This window comes from Misgurnus anguillicaudatus, chromosome 8, assembly GCF_027580225.2.
Source record: "Misgurnus anguillicaudatus chromosome 8, ASM2758022v2, whole genome shotgun sequence".
NCBI classification, from domain to species: domain Eukaryota; kingdom Metazoa; phylum Chordata; class Actinopteri; order Cypriniformes; family Cobitidae; genus Misgurnus; species Misgurnus anguillicaudatus.
Window position 1 is genome coordinate 2388898 of NC_073344.2, and position 22400 is coordinate 2411297.

The window sequence follows — 22400 nt, forward strand, 5'->3', positions numbered from 1 at the left end:
GAACGAAATCTCCTCTGCTTCTTCCACGCATTTACCAGTCACTGTATCTTTTGAGGGAACGGATTTTTCATCGAAGGCTCTCGTGGATTCGGGAGCCGAAGGTAACTTTTTGGATGAGAAGACTGGCTTTGGGTGAGTGGCGTCATTGGTTGGAGGGTACCTTGGAACCCTTCCTGGTCTGGACAGATCATAAGAATCTGGAGTACATCCGTTCAGCCAGGAGGTTGAACTCGCGACAGGCTCGTTGGGCTCTCGTCTTTGACCGATTTAAGTTTACCCTCTCGTACCGGCCCGGTAGTAAAAACGTTAAACCCGATGCCCTCTCCCGTTTGTTCGAGGGTCCCGATGCTGTGAGAGCCGAAACCATCCTTCTGGAGGGAAGGGTGGTTGGTGCTCTTCGCTGGGGAATCGAACAGCGGGTGAGGGAGGCCAGACGAGGGGTAGAAGTGCCAGAGGGGTGCCCGGCGGGTCTGTTGTAGGTTCCGGTTGCACTCCGTTCCGAGGTCATCCGGTGTTGTCATGAGTCCAAGTTTGTCTGCCATCCAGGAGTTTGGAGAACGTTGGCTACCGTCCGTCAACGTTTTTGGTGGCCCTCTATGAGTCAGGATGTCAGACAGTTTGTATTGGCCTGTCAGGTTTGCGCACGCAGTAAAGCCTCTCATCAGTCACCCGTTGGTCTGCTTAATTCCCTTTCTGTTCCCTCCCGCCCTTGGTCACACATAGCCGTAGATTTTGTTACCGGCTTACCTCAATCTAAAGGCAACACCGTTGTTCTTACGGTGGTGGATCGCTTCTCCAAAGCGGTTCATTTTATTCCCCTGCCCAAGCTTCCCTCTGCCAAGGAGACCGCTCAGGTATTAATTGAACACGTTTTTCGGTTACACGGTTTACCTACGGACGTGGTATCTGATAGGGGTCCTCAGTTTGTTTCCCGTTTTTGGCAAAAGTTCTGTAGACAGATCGACGCAACCGCCAGCTTGTCTTCAGGTTATCATCCGCAGACCAACGGACAATGTGAACGTGCTAATCAGGATCTCGGTCGAGCCCTCCGCTGTCTGACATCGCGATATCCGAATTCTTGGTGCCAACAACTGCCCTGGGTAGAATACGCTCACAATTCCCTGCCCGTTTCATCTTCCAATATGTCTCCGTTTAAAGCCTCTATTGGTTATCAGCCCCCATTGTTTCCCTCTCAGGAACTCGATGCGGCAGTTCCATCCGCTCTAGCTTTTGTTAGACGTTGCAAGCGCACTTGGAACAGAGCTAGGTCAGCCTTGTTAATGGCAGCAAGACGAACCAAAGCCGCGGCCGATCGTCGCCGGCGACCTGCTCCTCGTTATATTTGCGGGCAGAAAGTATGGCTGTCATCCAAGGATCTGCCTCTCCGGGAGCCCTCTCGTAAACTGGCTTCTCGGTTCCTTGGGCCACATACTATCACTAAAGTCGTTAGTCCGGTGGCGGTTAGGCTCAGATTGCCTCCTGCTCTCGGTCGGATTCACCCGGTTTTTCATGTGTCTAAGATCAAACCTGTGATTTTTTTCCCACATTAACCCTGTTCCCTCTGCCCCCGCTCCTCCTGCACCCCAACTAGTGGATAGTGGTTTTCAATATTTAGTTGACTGGGAGGGGTATGGTCCGGAGGAGAGGTGTTGGGTACCGGCCCGGGATATTCTGGATCCTGGCCTGATCGAAGATCTCAGTCGGCGACAAGGTAAGCCCCTTCCTTCACCGCCTTGTGGCGGTCGTAGGGAGGGTGGTACTGTCACGATTTCAGTTTGATCGATTGCTTTGTTTGGGTCTTTGTTTTGTGTCTGTGTGTTTTCTCATTTTGACAGCTTTCACGTGCGCGTCTTTCACTCGGGTGCTCCTCCCTTCACTTATCGCTCACACCTGCGTCAAGCACCTGTTGGTAATTATTGCTCCCTCTCGGTTTGCTATTTAATTCCCCTTTTTTCCGCAGTTCTCTGCGAGTTCGTTGTTTCATGTTTTCGCCATTTTTTGTCCTGCCCAGTTTAGTTTGTTTCTAGTCTTAGTTTTTCTAGTTTAGTTTACTTGTGAATTCGGTCGTGTTTTCCCCGTGCTGCCTGGTGTGCTCTTGTCTTTTCTCTGCTTCAGGATTACTATCTGTGGGAACCTGCTGTGTTGGACTATTATACCTGCTGTGTTGGTCTATATCGACATCTCTTCAGTACTGGCGCTGTCCAGCGGAGTTTGCTGACCGTCTCGCTGCTAGCTTCAGAGACTTTTCTACGGATTACAGTTTTCTGCTCTTCCTGTGGTTCACAGCGGATTCTTCGCTTAGTTTTGGCGCTGTGTAGTCTCTCACTGTAAGCGTCCTACGACTTCATCACCCTGTTTACTTAACAGTGTATGTTCACGTTGGCTTCGTCCAGCAATTGCATCTCCCTGTCTACGCACAGTGAAGCTCACCGCAGTGGAAAGTTAGCAGTGTCAGGATCAGCACCACAGCGCCGTATTTTCCCTCTGTCATTATCCAGCAGTGACTTTTTGCTATTTCACCCTGTCACCAAGCAGCAGAGTTTTTACTTGTGGTTACCAGCAGAGACTTTTTTTCATTATAAATTCACCCTGTTAGCAAGCAGTGGATTTTTCACAGTGGTGCACCAGCAGTGACTTTTTGCTATTTCACCCTGTCACCTAGCAGCGGATTTAATCTGTTCTCCTCTCTCTCTTTTTGTGCTAATAAATTCACATTGCATTTGGATCCTTGTCTGTGCTTTTTCTCCTCCCCTGACAGTTTTTGCTTATAGCTTTCTCATTTTATCAGATATTTTCATTTTAACAGAAGGTAGAATTTTGTTAGTACTTTCAAATTAAATTATAAACATTTACTGTTTTAGTCCGAATGGGCATCAGACGTTAGTTGGAATGGGCATCGGACCCATGGTAACCATGATTTTTGGAACGATGCCTGCAGAGGACGTTCTGACAGGACGTTCACTGTAGTCTATTACAAGAAACGTAGTATGCAAATTTCCGCGATTTATTTAAATACAATCTCCTCCATAGATTTAGATTACAATGTTTCAGCACCAAGATAAAAGATATATATTGTGGTCCATCTACATTTCATTAGTGTCCAGAGTTTAGTGGAAGCACACCGACCGGTTGAAAGTGACACACATTTTTAAACCGTTGCTGTGAACTAAAAACACCTCCGAGTTAAAAACTCAAAATATCAAACGCTTCCGGTGGTTGGACTTGACGTATTTATTGTCGTATTTAGTGAAAACATACTACAACCTTGCGACGAGGACTGGATATTGCATGAGACGCATTGTAAAAGTCCCGCGCGGGCGGAAGCAGATTTTATGCCTAAGAATTTTGATGCGCGTGCCCGCGATGTCAGCATTGCTACAATAAACAACATGTACAAATTACTTAAGGAACATGTAAAGTGAATATTATTTCCTTCTACGTTTCTTCAATTTCAACATCTTGAACAATTAATATTATCAGTTAAAAAAATTGTACGCATTGTGCATGTCCACACATACGGTACGTGCCTACAGACATTTCGCCACTTTTCTATCCTTAATTTATGAATAGCCTGTAAATGACGCAAATTATTGCTGACCTGGCGGTCTGGTAAAATAACCATTTGTATGGGAAATCACTTGTACTGCATATGTGTCCGTGCTTGAATATAGCTTGGAAGCTGCACGGAGACGCGTGTATGTGCGCAAAATGACACGGTCTGTCTCGCGTGCCTCCGGGCAGTCCGCGTCTGTCTCGCGCGCACCCGGGCAGTCCGCGTCTGTCTCGCATGCTCGGGACCGCTTCTTTTCCTAGACACTTACCATAAACATCTGTCTTTTTCCACAAACGGAGAAAGAAGACGCAAAAGCAAAACTTTTTGAAATGTGTCCTGCTTTAGAAATGGCCACTGTGGTAGGCTAGATGAAAAAGAGACCTAACCTCTTTGGATATTAATCCTCTGACTGATCGCGTGCTCTTTATGTTGCGTGACAATTTAATAATGTATGAAACCTGATTCTGTTGTTGATCTGTTGCGGCTGTATGCACGTTCAAATTAAATAAAATGTTTGTTTTGCTTTTACCGAGTCACAGACAATGTCTATTTCTACTCAATGACAATTTAATATTAAAATCATATCAGTTAACGGTTAATGTTCTGTTAAAAAGCTGCGGTTGTTTAAAAGCTGCGTGTATAACATCCCCATATATACACACAAGTGCAGGCCAATGTTTCAAGTTTTTTTTTTTTTTGCGGTTATGACGGTGAGGAGCTCAGACCCGCGGCATGGGTCACGTGACCGCGGTATGGCGGTAATCCGGTTACCGCCCCAGTCTGTCCAGGGAAAACGAGTTTATTGTTGAGACTGCTAACGTTACATCACAATTGACTCTGGAATCATTGTGTGTCATGAGTTTCTTCTCCTGTAGTGTACTTAGTAGTGATACTTTTCTGCATGATATGTCTGTTGGCAACATAAACCGTTAATCAGTGTTGTATAAAGTACTAGAAAGCAATACTTGAGTAAAAGTACAAGTATTGTACTAGAAAAAGACTTTGGTAGAAGTGAAAGTTGTCTTTTAAAATATTACTCAAGTAAAAGTCTTAAAGTATCTGATAAATACTGTACTTAAGTATCAAAAGTAATTTTCTGATATTTAATGTACTCAAGTATTTGAAGTAAAAGTAAAAAGTTTTTTTTTTAAAGCAAGCGGTTAGAACTTTGATTGTGAACTTTATTGTGGCTTTCTTATAGTAAAGCATATTCAGGGTTCCCATTATCTTCTTAATCTCAATCATCAAATAAAAACCCGTCTTTTCCAGGACTTTTCAGGCACAATTCTCTTAAGTTTAAAGAGCAAACAGCATATTTTTAGAGCTGACATCAAATAAAAAAGCAGAAATTTCACTTTTGTATGAACTACAGGTAAAAATGAAAAATAAATAATAACTTATTTATTTCAAAACATGAGCATATTTTTGAAAAAAGTGGAGTATCCCTTTAAGTTAGCTGCTCTACTAAGAAAAAAATGCCAACTCGTTGTGTGGCAATGAAAGCACTGTGACTTTGATCAACAATGCAAGCGTACATTCACAATGTATAACATTAGCACAACATTATCCTATAACCACTGAGTTTTGAGTTAATTAACATAAAAGGAAATCTCAAGTTTGACAAAATGTATGATGCTTTTGAAGATGTGAATACAGTCCTTAACACTTTCTTTCTAACCTGCCACTGATTAACTAGCAGTTTAAAAAAAAAAATTTGTCAATCTAACATTAGCCTACTGGAGGGAATATTCGGCCGGTGTTGTGTCGAAGTCTGTTGGATTTAAAAGAGGAGCTATATTTTTTGGCGTGATAGCACTTTTGGGAGTACTTCGACTCGCCTGAAAAGTCCGCTCCCCTTCTCCCTCTCATAATGGGAGAGGGAGGGTGTTACTGCGCCGAGTCGAAGTACTCCCAAAAGTGCTATTACGCCATAAAATATACTTCCTCTTTTAATTCCGCCTAGAAAAGCGCTACGTTTTATTTTGTACCACCAAACTTGCTCGTATAACTACTCGTCTTAAATAGGAAAAACTGATGTGTTTGGTCACTTCTAACTTTATCTCTGATTGGTACCATTGAATGAATGGGGCTAAGCTAAATGCTATCGAAGTGTCGCAGCGCGCTCCAGCGCTTACGTGCACGCACACAGATGATAGAGGGATGTGTCAACAATTCTTGGTTAAGGTAATAACATATTTTGGTGCTGAAAATGATTAGACTATTCCTTTAAAATGGTAACAGTATTTCCTGTGTGCCTGCCTGCATCTATAGACCCTTTTACTGTTTGTACACAATGATGAAGTAGCGTGCGTGCATTTTGGCAATGGAAGTATGGCGAGAATCTGCAGCGTGTCAAGCTACGCGAGTGGATTAAGCAACACAAGACAACACAAGAAGTTATTTTAAAAAGTTGACTTTATCAAATGTTATATATATATATATGCATGCGCAACTATTTGATCACGTGGGCTGTAAAAGGGTCTATACATCCAGCTTGGTGTCATCTGACATAATAGCAACCTGTTCATACCTAAAAACGATTGAGCATAAAAGCACAGCACTGCAATATACTGTAAGACACTTAAAATGTGATTACAATTTTTTCAATTCAATCCATTTTTATTTAATTTACACATCAAAAGCATTTTAAAAGCATTTAGGAAATGTTGTGAAATTACATATGTCTCAAACTCTCATCCCTCTGGTTAATGGTCAAAACATGGATCATGTGCCAGCGGAGCAACTGCCGTTGAGATGAATGAGAACACTAATGGAAAGCTTTCTCCTGGTATTATAGACCTCCTTGGTCAAAACAAACAGATGAATTAATTCATAAAAATGCATGAGCATGCATTATATTCCCCCACTGACAAATGTCTTGATATGCATCATGTACTCCAGTATCTCAGCAGTTCCACTTGAATCTAATGTGCATTTAATATGTTTGCTTAATAGTGGTAATAGCCATTTCTCAAGGTGCTCTTGTCCACACATTTCACAAAGCTCTGGGAAGGTTGAGAATTGGGGTGGGGGGAGAACAGGGAGGCTGATTGAGTGCCAGTCAACCGCAGTGTCTGTCTGCCTGTATACTCAGAGTCTGTTATGTTTAATCAGGCCGGTTTGGCTGGTAATGAATTTTGATTACGTCTGTTAACGGCAGCAGAGTGTAAAGCAGGGAGATAGGGGGAGGTCAGAAAAGAGTGGGTGAAATATTAATATCCAAAATGATGCATGAATCCCTTATGTGTAGTTTCCTTCACTCGCCTTGTCCGCTATTAAACAGTTAGCACTTTATCATTAAAGAGAGAATTTTTTGCTTTACCATTCATATCTCTGTAATGGCCACTCGTTGATTAATGCTGATCTTGATTCATTAGTTCATCATAACTGTGGTTTTAAATGATCATTGCAAATTCATCATGTGGTAATAGGAAGTGCATGTGAGAGAAACGGTTAGGCTGCATAGGCTCCCCAAAGGGTCTGCAGCAAAACCCTTAATTAAGAGGAGTGTTTTCACGGCGGATGGGGTGCGGTAATAACTCAAAGTGTCTCAAGCCTGTCCCCCTGCACTCAATTAGATGCGATTGTCTCCTCGTGTCTGTGCACACCCACCTATTAAAATGCCATCACTTTCATTTATAAAATGCAAAAAGAGCTGAAAATGCACAAAACATTAATTTGATTAAAAGTGGTTGCCTGTGGAGGATCTTATTAAATGCTTAAGAGCTCACAGAGAGAAAATTGATATAGAGTTCAACCAGAAACTTTTTAGAGAGTTGTTTAAAGGGCCAATGCAAAAGGTCATAGTGAAGGATGGACAAGTGTGTAAAAACAAGTATATAGTGTCATTAAAGCTATTATTAGCAATGCCAACAAGGCATCTATGAAAGGAAATAAAAAAAACTTTCGGTGTGCCCTTTGTAACATACATTTTAACACATTTTACAAAAAATATCCACAAAAGGTGATAATATAGAGAAATAACTACTTTTGTAATAAACAGATAGCATTTGCATAGTTTACATTTTATGGTTTTATGACAAAGCTGAACAAAGCATCTTGACTAAAACAGCTGAACAGAATTTTTTGTAAAGATCCTAGGAAATGGTTTTAAAAGGGTGGTTAAATGGTATTTCATGCATTATGACTTATTAATACACAGTGTTGGGCAAGCTACTTGGAAAATGTAGTGAAAAAATGAAATGAAGCTTCACTACACTGAAGCTACCCCCCTGGGAAATGTAGCTGATGTGGATGTAGCAAGCTACTATTGATGTAGCTTAGCTTGCTACATTCAAGCTACTTTTCTATTTTTAAAGAGCACCTATTATGCTAATAAATTAGCAAGTTAGCACGTTATTGTAATATCCTATAGTACATACATGTTATTAAAACTTGAATGCATTGTGAGTCTTATAAACTGCTTACATTCCTCACCAATTTTGGCCTGTCTGTGAAAAGCTCGGATTTAGTTCCTGTCTCTGCCTCCCAAAATGTCTAGCGTACTCGGATTGGTCAGATGACCTACTCAACTGTTATTGGTCAACTGTGTTCAGTGTGTGTTTGAAAGGTTAGGCCCCTGACTACGCGTGGGTTTTCGGCTCCTGACTGAGATTCACAGGCAACGTAAACAAGCAGTTATATTTCTCTATAAACGATGGTGTCTGTACTGCCTTACCGCTCGATCCAGAGAGATCAGATGGCCGTTACGATATAAACGATCTCCATCAATGAACGCGATTGTCTTTAACTCTGCCAGAATGCTAAACAAAGAAGAAAATGTGTTGCAAAGACATCCAAAAGGTAAATATAATGTACTACATTACTGTGCAAACTATATGGAAACACCAAATGTAGCACATAGAAAGTATTCGTTGAAATAATTATAAAACTATTTCACTTGGTAATTTCTACATTATTTTACTATAGTAAACTTTATTATAAAAGACTGCTTACATACTAAATTACTGTTCAAACTATATGGAAACACCAAATGTAGCACATAGAAAGTATTAATTGAAATGAATGTTAGTTCTACATTATTTCACTATGGTAAACTTTATTATGAAAGACTGCTTACTTATACGTGCTATGTTTTTACTTATTAGGTTTTAAGGAGAATGCAACAGGTTCCAGGGCCTCTTACCTGCATGATCCATCATCCAGGTTTTGCACTAATTGTCTAAATCCCTACACACAGAACATTTATTGTACTGACTATAAGCCTTTGAGGCGCAGGACTAGAGTAAGTTTTATTACATTTTTAAACGAGTATCATTATAGTAACAAAGTACCCAAAATAACAAAAGATGTAACTTTAAAGAAAATATAGTACTCAATCAAAAGTTTTTTTATTTATTACAAATATATATTTAAATGTTAAACAATATACAAATAAACATACTTTAGTAACCATATTGTGCTCTTCTTTCAAAAATTGTTCATTTCACATCTTACAGCTATCTATTCTATACAGATAAATGGCATATCAAAGCTTTGTCAGCTGCTGCTATTTAAGACGACACTATAGGGTTATCATCCTGTCGTGTGTTGTTCTCAAGATACGCTTGGAGCTTCCTGATCTGACTGGTCAGTATGTTGGCTTCAGACGACCCCTACACTGAAGATGGCATGCAATCACGTCCTTTGAAGGTCTCTCAAACTGTGATGCCAGGTCCATTGGAATCGGGGTTTCCTTCAGCTTATCTTCAAATACCTCATCAAACACAAGCCTGATCACATCATCCATATAACTGTAGAAATATTGCAGTCAATAATTTTTTTTATCTGCTTCATACATTAAGTTTTTAATTATGAATATATTTGAAATAAAAACATTACTGCTTACAGTATGTCGCTTGTGTTTTTTGGGAACATAACCTTATACTTTCCCTCTCCTGCTTTTGTTACGGCTTGGTAACGTTGTAATGGATGGCTGCAAGGTACAACCTGTAAAAATATAAACAAGCAATACATTTATTGTAAACGTAAAGACTACTTTATTTAACACAGTTATTAAAATACTTAAATACCTGCACAGCATTCCAATAAATGGGAAAATCAAATTTTTTGCTGCAAATCTGAAATCTCAGGCTACAGACGGCAAAGGCATCCACTGATGATGGTGATGGAAACATTGTGAAACGACGGTACTGCCTGGGTTCCTATGATTATGCAGAGAGAAAAAAAACTCTGTCATCATCAGTTATACATTTAAGACTGGTAGTGGTATCACTAGCTAAATACATCATGGGCCCTATTTTAACCCATTTCAGCCCACCGGCAACTATAGTTGCCACAGTGCATAGTTGTCATTTTCCTTTTTTTAAGAATTTTTTAGATGTTATCCATGTTTTATTTCTCAATGACATGCAAGCTAACAATCAAATAAAGGATTTAAAAAAGAAAGAAAAGGTATTTATCTCCTTCCTGTCACATGAGGCTGTCAACTTCTTACCTCTTCTTCCAAGAAACATGGCGAAGGCAAACCCTCCAAAAGAAAGGTAATTTTCATTTTACTAACAAGTATTTTTGGTTGACATTTATGTATCTACATAATCATGAAGGTCTCTAGAGTCATCCAAACAAAACAAATCTTACAAGAGATCTATAGTTTTTTATATACTTAGTCAAAAGTCCAAGCGGCAACTATAGTTGCCGGTGGGCAAATGCCTTGTAAGTACATATATATTATGGGGAAATGGTGTATACTGTGTCAATAGGTTAATAATCAAGGTTATTGGTCTTTTTAGTGCTTTTTTCTTTCATAGTATCATACCTAAAACCCTTTAACTAACATATCTACTGTCCATTAGACCTTAATTTGATAGGGAATAAAACCCATTCATACAGGTCATTTAAAGGCGGAGTCCACGATGTTTGAAAAACGCTTTGGAAAAGAAGACGGGCCGACTACCAAAACACACTTATAGCCAATCAAATCAAATCAAATGCCGGGTTGCGTATGTGTGGGGCGGGTCTATCAACAGAAGGTCCAGATTCTATTGGGGTAGGGGCGTGTTTGTTTAGGTGATTTCAAATATCAACATTGGCTTTCAAACATCATGGACTCCGCCTTTAAAGAGGGAGACAGAGATCTCCTCTTCTTCCAAAGACTGGTTGCCCATTTTATTGATTTTTTTCATATTATTTTCATTAAAGGACAACTCCGGTGAAAAATGAACCTAGGGGTAATTAACACATGGTGACCGAGTAGATCGTTCTCTGGGATGCGTTTTCATGATAATCGAATGTAAAGAGTTTTTTATCAATAAAAACAGATTAGCGTATAGCGCTAGTATATGGGGCAAAGAGTAAGTACAAGTAAATCGCTAGTTAATACCACTAACAAGGCTCAAAATAGCCTCACACTACCACAGTAGCATAATGAGGGTCCTTACATGCAAACCGAAGCATTGAGAACTTTGTAAGTGTACAAACAGTTTAATAAGAAGCTACTTTATAAAGACAGCACATTACGCGTATTCAGACAGCAGACATCTTGAAAAACAGACTCGACAAGTCGAGCCACGAACAATGTGCTAAGTGATATGAACTAAGTGATATGAACTGATTTGGAGCTGACATATGGTCCGTTGTTTCTGGAAGAAAGCACTGAATGCAACAGAAAAAATAAATAAATAAAAATAATAATAAAAAACCTGAACAAGTCACAGTTTATATCACTTAGCACGCGTTCGTAAATCTAAACTTAAGACATTCTTCTTTAACAAAGCATTCACATAAAATGTCCAGTAATTGTACTTGTCCCGCAATAGTTATTTTGTCAAGAACAAAGCACTCACATACCTCACATGGGTAATATACTATTGCTGCAATAGGTAGCCTGTCTGGAACCAAGCGTTTTTAAACCACAATACTGCATGACACTTGCATTACATGCGAACGGCCCCTACGCTAATAGAACTCTGTTTTTGTCTCCCTGTCTTGTCCTCGACCCTGAGGACAATGAGACAAACAGACCCAGTTCCTGTTGCTGTGAAGGTCATCACACCACTGATCTACTGGCTGTCCTTCAACGTGATGACCAGCCGATGCCCGACCAACGACCACCAACTAAACCAGTTTAATCCGCTTCCCGCCTCCTATCCCTACCGTATCTATGTATATATAAATATATATTAATTCCTCCCAAGGGTTTTTGTCCTTCTAGGAGTTTTTCCCATTGGGTTTTTTCCTAGGGGTTTTTTTCGTCCCAGGGAGAGTCAGCCAACTTTGGCTTAACTTAGCACTTTACTGTATACGTTATGTAACCTCTTTAAATTGAACACTACTTTCATGTGTAATTTAATTTGTGAAACATTTTTGATTTGTACATTTTCAAAGAGATTCATGTAATTGGTGCAGTACCATTCCCGCCCACTAGAGGGCAGTTGACTTAAGTGTATTGAGTGAACTGGCTGCGTTTAGTTCAGATGAAGAAGCCAGCTGGACATGCATCCATGAGGTCGGAGTGATGTTCCAGAAAAAATCATTTAATCTTGATATTTTTTATGTTAAAATGTGTTAATTCTCTACTTAATGATGTTATAAATCATTCAGGTTGGAAATGCATCTCAGATCTGGTGAAAGATTTGATTTTTTCGGTTGATTTACCGTGTTTCTTTATGAGAACTCTGGTGAGTTTGTTGTTTATTAACTATTTTAGTTAATCTAATATCAATCCTTCTCTATATGTGTTTTAAAACCCAATTAGAGTTACCTATGAAGTTTGAGAAGCATTTTTTATGTATATTAAGAGAGTTAAATTTGTGAACGAATCTAATAAGTCTGTGTTGGTTAAATGATTTCATCATTTATGAGTATATACATGGAAATGAGAGAAAGTAAGTTGTTATATGACAATATTGTCACATATTTGTATACTTTTAGCTGTTTTAAGTGTTCACATTATCATACATTGCGTTTATATTTGTACTGGTGAGCATTTCATGTTGCTTAAGGTAAATATATGTGTTTAAATGTTAAGATGAAAAGATCTGCTTAATGTTATTTGCATTATTTTGTGCAGATTGGGTTTTATGAGTGGATTTTGATTCTGCATCGTGACCTACTTTTGATTGGCGAGCCAGAGCCCTTTTTGATATACACACGTGGAGTGAACCCACGCCCCCTTGTGGATTTACGGGATATAACAGCTAAGCTGTGATCTCACACACTTTGTACACACTACCCGGGTAGAAAAAATTACAAAAAGGCCTTTACACACATTCACATTGAGAACTATATTTACACACATGGATACTTGAGAACTGTTTCAACACACATGGATATCTGAGGACCGTATATATACACAGGATACAAGAGACTTTGGGACATTTTATTTTATTTTATTTTTATTTCCTCTTTATTCTATTTTGAGCTCAATATCAAGCACTTTCTCCCACTCTTAATTGTGGTTTTAAGAGTATCTGTTTAAATTGTGGGAATAGTTATTTCTAAATTTTTTTTTAAATTTTCAATTAAAATGCCGGCTGTTAAATTTCATTTATAACTTGGCTCAGTGTCATTCTATCCTCCTTGAGTCGAACCTAATTTACCTTTGAACTCTTGAGTACAAATTCAGTTATTCTTCTTTGTACAGTGTTACAGTGTTACACGCAGTGATGCCGGTAACGCGTTACTTAGTAACGCGTTACTCTAATTTGACCACTTTTTTTAGTAACGAGTAATCTAACGCGTTAATATTTCCAAACCAGTAATCAGATTAAAGTTACTTATCCAAGTCACTGTGCGTTACTATTTTTGAAATTTTCCTTAGTTAAATATATATTTTCTTGTATATTTTTTCTTGCGTCTCGGGAAGTGAAGTCAGGTGTGCGACAAGTCACGTTTTCAGCACGAGGACAATTCAGGTCACGTGTAAGCGACACAAACGTAAACAACGTACAATAGAGAGAGAAGAGAGATGCAGCTACAAAAACACTACGTCAAATAAAAAAAAAAAAAAACATTTGGAGTTGCGGCACGGCACAGACAGTCAAACTAAGAGCAAGTCCCACCCGGTGGTGTGAAGCAGTGAGCAGGTCATCCACTACCCAAACAACAAAAGCTGGACTTCAGTGCAAAACCAGTAAGTGTGGGAGAGTTGAAGAACGAAAGTAACAAAGCGATTTTCTCCGAGCCCTGATAATAACATCTGCATATCACTATGACAGCATATTAGCACATAACCTCTGAAAGAGTTGACAAATATCGCGTTATTTACTCACCGATTTCGACGTGTAGATCCAGAACTGTGTTTTCAACCATCATAAGTAAATTCCAAAAGCGGTCTTTTTTTCTTACAACGCGTTGTGTTTCTCGTTTCATGTGTTACAATACTGATAAATCTCATGGTATTTACTATATAACTCCTGAAGACTTCTCAGTTTTTCAAAATAAAAGTAAGTCGAGTTTAAACTCGACTTACTTTTATTTTGTGAGTAGATCCTGTCGGGTCAAAAGGAACACTTGTTAGTTTTGTCCCGCTGCTAATACTGTGTATAATATGTTAAAAAAATTATATTATTCTAATTTGATTTAATTTTATTTTCATAGTGTTCAAACTATTGAATTTTTTTTGTCTCAGCAATTTAAGTTTGTACTGTTGGTTGCTTTTGAAACATTTGATAAAACTGAAATTTAAAATAAAAATGTAATTTAATTATTTTTTACAAAGATAAATGACAAAATAAGTTTGCAGTTACATATTAAAGAGGTCATAATCATATATATTTAATAAAAACAAGTGTAACACAAAAATCTATTGTGTAACAATTCACTACTCTTGTTTAAAGTGAAATTATACAGAACTCGTTTTACATTTGTTCAAAACTCCAGCTGGTTTTGATAGACCACACTTGTGAGTTATTGACCACAACAAAAATATATCTCTGTCTAAAACATTAGCTTTTAAAATTAAGTTTTTCTGAAAATGGCCCCTGCTCTTCCCTATTTATGTTAAGTGAAGTCAAGAAAGACTCATATATATATATATTTTAGTTTTTTAAAACACAACAGTTCAACTTAAAATGTCAGGAGATACATTGTTGACGTTACTGTTAAAAATGCACTTCCAATAAAGTGAGTGTTGGCAAAACCGGTTGTCATTTTTAATGTTGAGGCAGTGGGGGTGTTGGCAGCTACTGGAATGTAACTAACAAAGTAACTTGTAATCTAACTTAGTTACTTTTAAAATCAAGTAATTTGTAAAGTAACTTAGTTACTTTTTAAATGAGTAATCAGTAATCAGTAATCAGATTACTTTTTCAAAGTAACTGTGGCATCACTGGTTACACGTTACATTATTAATATGCTCGCTTGTACGGTTTAACCTTAGCCGTTATCTCTACTTCTTATATTATCTATTGATTTTCTGTGTTCTCCTCTACATCTTCTCATGTAAAGCTGCTTTGCAACAATTAACAACTGTGAAAAGCGCTATATAAATAAAATTGAATTGAATTGAAAAAAGGCCCGGTGACGGAGAGAACGGGGCTGGTCGCGGAACAGCCTCCGGGCTTCAACCCTAAGCACAAGCTCGATGATGCCGTCAAGAGAGTGAGGCAGCTTGTGGGTCGCTATCTCATCTTGAATGTTGTCACTAAGGCCCTCAAGGAACTGCGCCTGGAGGGCTGCCTCGTTCCAGCTGCATGCCGCTGTCAAGGTCTTAAACAGGATGGAAAAGTCTGTCACCGAGCTCGCTCCCTGGGCGAGACGAGCCATCCGAGCGGAACAGCCTCCGGGCTTCAACCCTAAGGGCAAGCTCGATGATGCCGTCAAGAGAGTGAGGCAGGTCGTGGGTCACTATCTCATCTTGAATGTTGTCACTAAGGCCCTCAAGGAACTGTGCCCGGAGGGCTGCCTCGTTCCAGCTGCACGCCGCTGCCAAGGTCTTAAAGAGGATGGAAAAGTCCGTCACCGAGCTCTCTCCCTGGGCGAGACAAGCCAACCGAGCCGCGGCGGCATCCCCACGAACAGAGCGATCCAAGAGCTTCACCGGTGCTGACCGGAGAAGCTGGACAGCTCCAGAGGCGAAGGACCGCCCCGCTGGACAGCGGCAAAGCCGCGGCGAGAATCCTCTACTCGCAGATGGAGATGGCAGTCTTTAAAGCAGGCAGATGGAGATGATAACAGCAGAGGATCTCAAAACAGGTATCCAAAATAAAATCCTGGGTAGCAGAGAGCACAGACTAATAGGGGATAAATACACAATAAACAGACTAGAACTACTAGAGCAACACGACACGACTAGACTTGAAACTAGCAAAGCTAGAAACTGGCGAGCACATACAAAGACGAATTTGCAACGAAACACTAAACACACAGGGATTAAGTACTGAACCTATGGGCCATCAAAATGAGCTGCAGCTGTGAGTGACGAAGGTGAAGAAGATCACATTGATAACACCCATGAGAGAGACGCGCACGTGTGAAGCTGTCAAAACAAAACACAAACACAGAGAAACCAAAACACAGCAGTCAATAAAACCGAAGTCATGACAAGTATAATGCAAGCAGTAATGCATCCAGGGCAAGATGAATATTTATCTAATGTGGGGTAATGTGAAGTAATCAGTAATCATAGATTCATTTATGCTTTTTCAATAATTACACCTTTCTTTCATGGGATATGGACCCCCTAAAATAGCCTTGGCCACCCCATTTATAAAAGTCTAGTTTCCCCACTGCATTACTGATTATGTATTTCAGAATATTATGTGTAATGAGTGTGTGCATCAGTGTTTCCCACAGGATTTTGAGAGACGTGGTGGTGATGACGTCACCCGCTAATTAGCATATATGTGACGTCATCATTTCGTGTTTGCGTTTTATCTAGTGTTGGCACCTGAAATATGTTTTACTTCTACTAGGGATGAGCGAATACAGCATTATCTGTATCTGTTAACCATATGAATTATCTGTACTCGGAGTGGGTGTGGTCTAACCCGGAAGTAGGCGGGGTTTGTCTTGAAATGTCGGGGCTTTAACCGGTATTTTATTTTAAGCATGCAATTAATATATGGGTTGATCAGAAATTGTTATATTTATTGCGGATTAGAAAAATATTTACAGGACAGCATCCGGATTGAGCTTCAGATCAATGGTTTTGATCACGATAGCAAACGAACTATATTACAGAACAAGTTTTGCAACAATGAAATCAAAAGAATGCTGTGCTGCAGTATGCAATTATGAAGAAAAATGTAATGAACAACATAACTTTCTTTTTTAACTTTTATTTTTTTATGATCAGTGTTATTTTATTTTTATTTATTTTTTGGTTCTTTTTTATTTTTTTATTTCCATACCAGGTGAGTGTGTGTGTGTGTGTGTGGCTTAATAATTAATTTGTAATATTTATAACACTAGCTTAATACCTTTATTTTTTATGAAATACAACAAAAACGTGTCAGACACTCAGTGTCTGGTTACTGGTTAGAGACAGCTGAAGGTTTAAAAAAGAAAAAAATTCTCCGAATTGGCCCACAGGCCGGGAGTTTGAGACCACTGCCCTAAACGTTAATGGAAAAGAACCGCAAACCTGAGTGACTGAGGGAGAGAGACAGAGAGCTGTTCTGTGTGTGAGTGAGCAGAGCGGGACACAGCAACACAATACATCTGTATGTATGTAGGGGAGGGGCGCTTTTACTATTAGCCTAACCCAGAACGCTGACACAATTAGCTACCCAATGATGATTTTTATTTAATCCGAGCACAGATATTGACACGTATTACTCGTATAATACTCGTACTCGGCAGAAGTGCTTTATCCGTACCGGATACTCGTTTCAGCCGAGTATCTGGCTCATCTCTAACTTCTACTCTTTGATCTGTATCTGTATTTGATCTGTATTATATATCAAATTATATGCTAAAACACTAAACGCCAATCTCTGAACCAAATTCATAGTGGCCTAAACCCATTTGTCAAAGTCTTAACAAACTTCTCACTAAAACACGGATTTTACACTGCAATGCACTTGTTTTATAAATGCTAAACACAGGCAGGCAAAAGTTTAACACAACTACAACACAGTTATCATCGGTCAGATGAAGAGTATGAGGAAGAGCAGGAAACCAGAGACGATGCAATTGGCAAAATTTGAAGTTGGATTGCTGACTTTTTACAAAATAAAAGTACTGCTTACAGTAATATTGAAAACTTACATTTACTTGCAGTACTTACAGTAAGGTATTCACTACTGTATTTTTATAGGTTTTTAACAGTATTTGTCAAGTGTGTTGTTATAAACCATTAAAGGGACACAAGGCAGCATTTTTATGTTAATAAATCATCTTCGTAAGTCGGTATATGGTTAAATGACTCATTACATGACGAATGAAGACCCTCTCGCCCGCCCCTACCGTCTGTAGGAAGAATGGGCTCTTTGCACGTAACTACTTCCTTACCGGAAATGCGGCTCGGTCTTTTCCGGTCTAAACATGGTGCTGTTCTACACTAGGGCTGAATCCCAAACCGCCCACCTCCATACCATATAGCACGCAAAAAGCGCTACTTTGCGCACTACACAGTATGGAAGTAGGCGGCCCGGGACCCAGCCCAGATGTTTGCAAGAGTTGCCGAAACTTTCGATAACGGACGTACATCGCCTTTGCAAGTCCTCCTCCAAATCACCTACCAGCAAATTAGAGAAGGGCTTTAAAATGTATGCCGCTTCATACATCCACGGATATGAAGGTAACTTAAGTCTAACTTGTATCTCTCAGACTTTATGGTTTACGTTAGCTTGCTAGGCTAATAAACAATCCCGGTCTGACAGAATATGCATGTTGTAATGTAGTACTGCTTTCTAGTGTTAGGCGGAAAATGTCTATCGTTGTGTCCTGTACTTGTACGTGCCTAACTTCGCATTGTGTTAATATGTGATTGGCATTAGTGTCAAACAAAGACAGAGCCACAAGTGAAGTCGCTGTACAGGCTTTCTGTTTCAGATCCATAAGGAAGCACGAAAAACCTCACTGTGTAAATGTAGGGTTGCACTTGTAATTTGTGTCAGAGTTCCGAGTTCAGCAGTTCCAAAAGGTTCGAGGTCAAATTGTGTGTTGTGCTTAACATGGTCATGTTACATTTTGACCTTCTTTATCGCTTTGTATGTGCTCACTGCTCAACTTCCAAAAACTGCTCAAGCTGTTCAAGCCTCTGTTCTGCCCTACAAAGGCAAAAGACCTTAACTCGCTATAGACCATTTCAATATTCATCAGCCACCGCTTTCTGAGTTCAACATCGCTAGGAAATCCGTGGTAGCTTAAAACGCCGTTGAATTTAGATGATGATGTGCATGTGGGAACACAACAATGTTCATGATATTTTTTCTGTTGCCTCTGGAAAAAAACTATCTTTTTTAAGACTCAATTTCCGCTGTTTAAGCCGCCATATTTCGCCAAACCGGAAAAGGGTGAGCCGTATTTACCCGTTGCGGATATGACGTCAAGCTGATATGTGCAAGGAGCGAATACCCCACTTGCAAGTTTGCTGTCCTTCAGTCTCGTAAAGTCTCAGATATAGAAAGCATTTACTCCCAGACACTAGGGGGAGCTAGTAGAGAAATAATACTCAGACTTGCCTTGTGTGCCTTTAACATGTATTTTTCTCTAAGCAGATGGATGTCCTGGATGTTGTGTTTTCCACTTTTTAATGTAGTGTCTAATGGATGCTCTTTACTATTTAATATTATACTTTACTTTACTTTATTTTATTGTCCACGTAGTAAAAATTTGTCTCTGGCTTCACGTGCATCAATACAACAACACATAACATAACAAAATACAATAAAATGAGAAAAATAGAAAAACAAACACACATCAATCATTACCATTTAAAATCTTGACAGCATTTGGCACAAAGGATAATTGGTAAACCTTCCTAATTACTCGTGGTTGCCTATAACGTCTTCCTGACGGCATCAGATGGAACTTGCCATGTAGAGGATGAGAAACATCCCCCACTATCTTTAAGGCATTTTCCTTACTTTTTCCACGAAACAGATCACTCAAGTGTCTCTGTGTCTTGCCAATTATCTTGCTTGCCTCATTCACAATCTTGGAAAGTCTCCCTTTACTCACGACAGTCAGGTTGCCATACCATGATGTCATATTAAAAGCCAAAATACTTTCCACAAAATTTTTATAGACCATTTCAAGTATAATCTTGCTCACACCAAAGTGATTCAACCTCCTAATTAAATGTAGGCTAACCTCTGGTGAGCCTTCTTACAGATGCTATCAGTATTTTCTAAAAAATTAAGTTGGGCATCAATATATGTCCCCAAATACTTAAAATTACTGACAAATTCTATTGGATTTCCATTTAAAACTACAGGTTCCAACCCCAAAATATTACGTTTGTCTCCAGTTATTACCAACTCCTTTGTCTTATTTATGTATATAGACTTTTATGTATTTATTATTTATGTAAGCTATAGACTTATTTGTGTATGATTGGAAAGCTTAGATTGATTTTGAGTACAGGTGAAATGGTTTTGAAGTAGGCCTGGCAAACTCGACTCCTTTTAAGGATCCGTGTTATTGTGAGTCACTCACTAAAGTGATCCGGGTTGTATGAGTCACTTGAATCACTTGAGTCAGTATTGCTAAATCGCCAAGAAAACTCAGTACAGACCCACTTGTAACCGGCTGATCCACGCGACTCAAGATTCTCAGAGCCGGAAACATTGCAGACTCGCAGACCATGGGACTCGCTCTACAGATCCACTAACTGAGCCGGTTAGTGGATCTATAGAGCGACTGAAGTCTCCTCAAAAGCAAATCCACAACAAAAGCTTTTCACTTCTGAGATAACATGCTTATAGGTTTTAGGTTTGGTGTGTATGGTCGACCATTTAAAAAAATAGGCCTAATAATAGCATAATAATATAGAAAAAAACTGTGTCCTGCTTATGCAGCCCCCAGAGGCGGAGAGACAGTTCGTGCTGATCAGCCGGTTACGGATCAGCCGGTTACGAGTTGAAAGATTCTCGAGTCAGAGCAGATTCGCAGATCTCTCGAGTTTGCAATGTTTCCGGCTCTGAGTGAGAGTCTCGGGTCAGTTCGCGGCTCGCGCGAATCCCCAGGTCTCTCGAGTTTGCAATGTTTCCGGCTCTGAGTAAGAATCTCGGGTCAGTTCTTGCACGGATCAGCCGGTTGCGAGTGGATCTGTAGTGCGAGCGAAGTCTCATCAATAATGTTGAAAGAGGTTTGTGTGTGTGGTGGCGTTGTTTATGGTTTTACATTGAATTGTAGTAGGACTCAACTGATCCGGGTAAATGACACTAGAGACTCGCGACTGATGAGTTAATGTAAAGATCCGGGTTAAAGATCCGAGTGAGTCGCGACTTAAACAGGTCTATTTTGAAGGGATTGTTTGATTTTGCTAGAAGGGTAATGGGTTCTGTGAATTTAGTTTGACAATTTGGATTTGTGTTTAAGTTTTTGAGAAAATGAGTGATTGTTTCAAAAAAGGTGTTTTAGCAATTCAGAAAAACTGTAATTAATGTATACACCAAACAATATCTGTACATTTCACACACAAAAATCTTTTTAGTAATTTATTTTGGTTTGTCCAACTAAAAAAAATCACCTAAATGACATTTTTATTAAGATTTTATTAAGTTACTTTAATAATTTTTTGTGATATTTACAAAGCCACTGAATAATTTTTACAGTGCAGGAACATAACCGTTTTTTTTACATACAAGTACATATCTGAACCTAAAGGATACATTAGGACCTTTTAAAATAGTAATAATAAAAAGACTTACATTGGCCGTTTCTCAATGTCAAGGATACTTCCTTGGCAGGACTAAGTCCTTACAAGTCACTTCCTTCAGAGGCTAGGCGAGGCTCCTTTTAAGCATTCGGAAAACACGTAAATGGAACAGACTAGCAAGTGCACGTCATTGCATCTTTAAAGATGTGCTTTCGGCTCTGCGCGTATAGGATTGTGGGTGATTTCAGCGCGCAAAGAGCGTGAATGATACACATATGCATCCTTTCCTGTATATGGGATATTTCTTGAACCAAGGACTCAGCCCTTGGCTGAAATTCCGAGGATCCTCGACATTGGAACAGTCCTTCGACGATGACGTAGCATCCTCGAAATTCTGTCTTCGGAGGATCCTTCCTTGACATTAAGAAACAGCTATAGACTTACGTAACATGGCTGCAGGCGGCGCAATGATATTACGCAGCAGCCAAAAATAGTCCACTTAGTATCTTTCAATAGCAGGGGACTACTTATAGGCACTACGTAATATCATTGCACCACCTGCACCCATATTACAACAGCAAAGTCCTTGATTATTAAGCCAGAATGAGAGTATAGTTCCTAGACATATCTGCCTAGAAAATCGCAAATTTTTCTGTCAGTCTTATTACACGATGTACCTACAGAAGAGTCAAGTTTTTAATAGGAAAAATATCGAAACTCTTTGGTTATTTTTTAGGCGCAATGGTAATGGACTAATCAGATTCTATGGGTTGTGCTAACAGTGTTTCCGCTATATACATTCTACCGTGGCGGGCCGCCACGCCTAAAACATCCCCTGCGGTTGTGGATAGAAGGGATTGTAGGATGTATTTGTATCTCATTTAGCCAGAGCCGCTGTTTTCATCCTAATAATCCTACCTCCAAATCTAATCCTTAACTTTTCGGCATTTGCTGTATCCCTTCTAGACAAAACCCATGGCGGCAGCTCGCAAAATAAAGCTACCGAAATGTCCGCCCTGCCAGACTGGCTGTCTTAGAAATAAATTCTTTTCTGGATTCGCGTTGTTCACTCATTTATAAATAAATCTCCTAAAATATCATAATTTCTTCCATGGG

At 39.4% G+C, this 22400-nt stretch overlaps 1 long non-coding RNA gene across 1 annotated transcript; it reads right to left on the minus strand.

Annotated features, from left to right (window-relative positions):
• Window positions 1-8799: 8799 nt before the first annotated feature.
• On the minus strand, window positions 8800-10234 carry LOC129449891 (uncharacterized). Its single transcript, XR_008646183.2, has 3 exons — window positions 9586-10234; window positions 9402-9502; window positions 8800-9306 (listed from the first exon to the last, which is right to left on the minus strand). It is a non-coding gene; the product is annotated as an uncharacterized lncRNA (long non-coding RNA).
• Between the last annotated feature and the right edge of the window lie 12166 nt (window positions 10235-22400).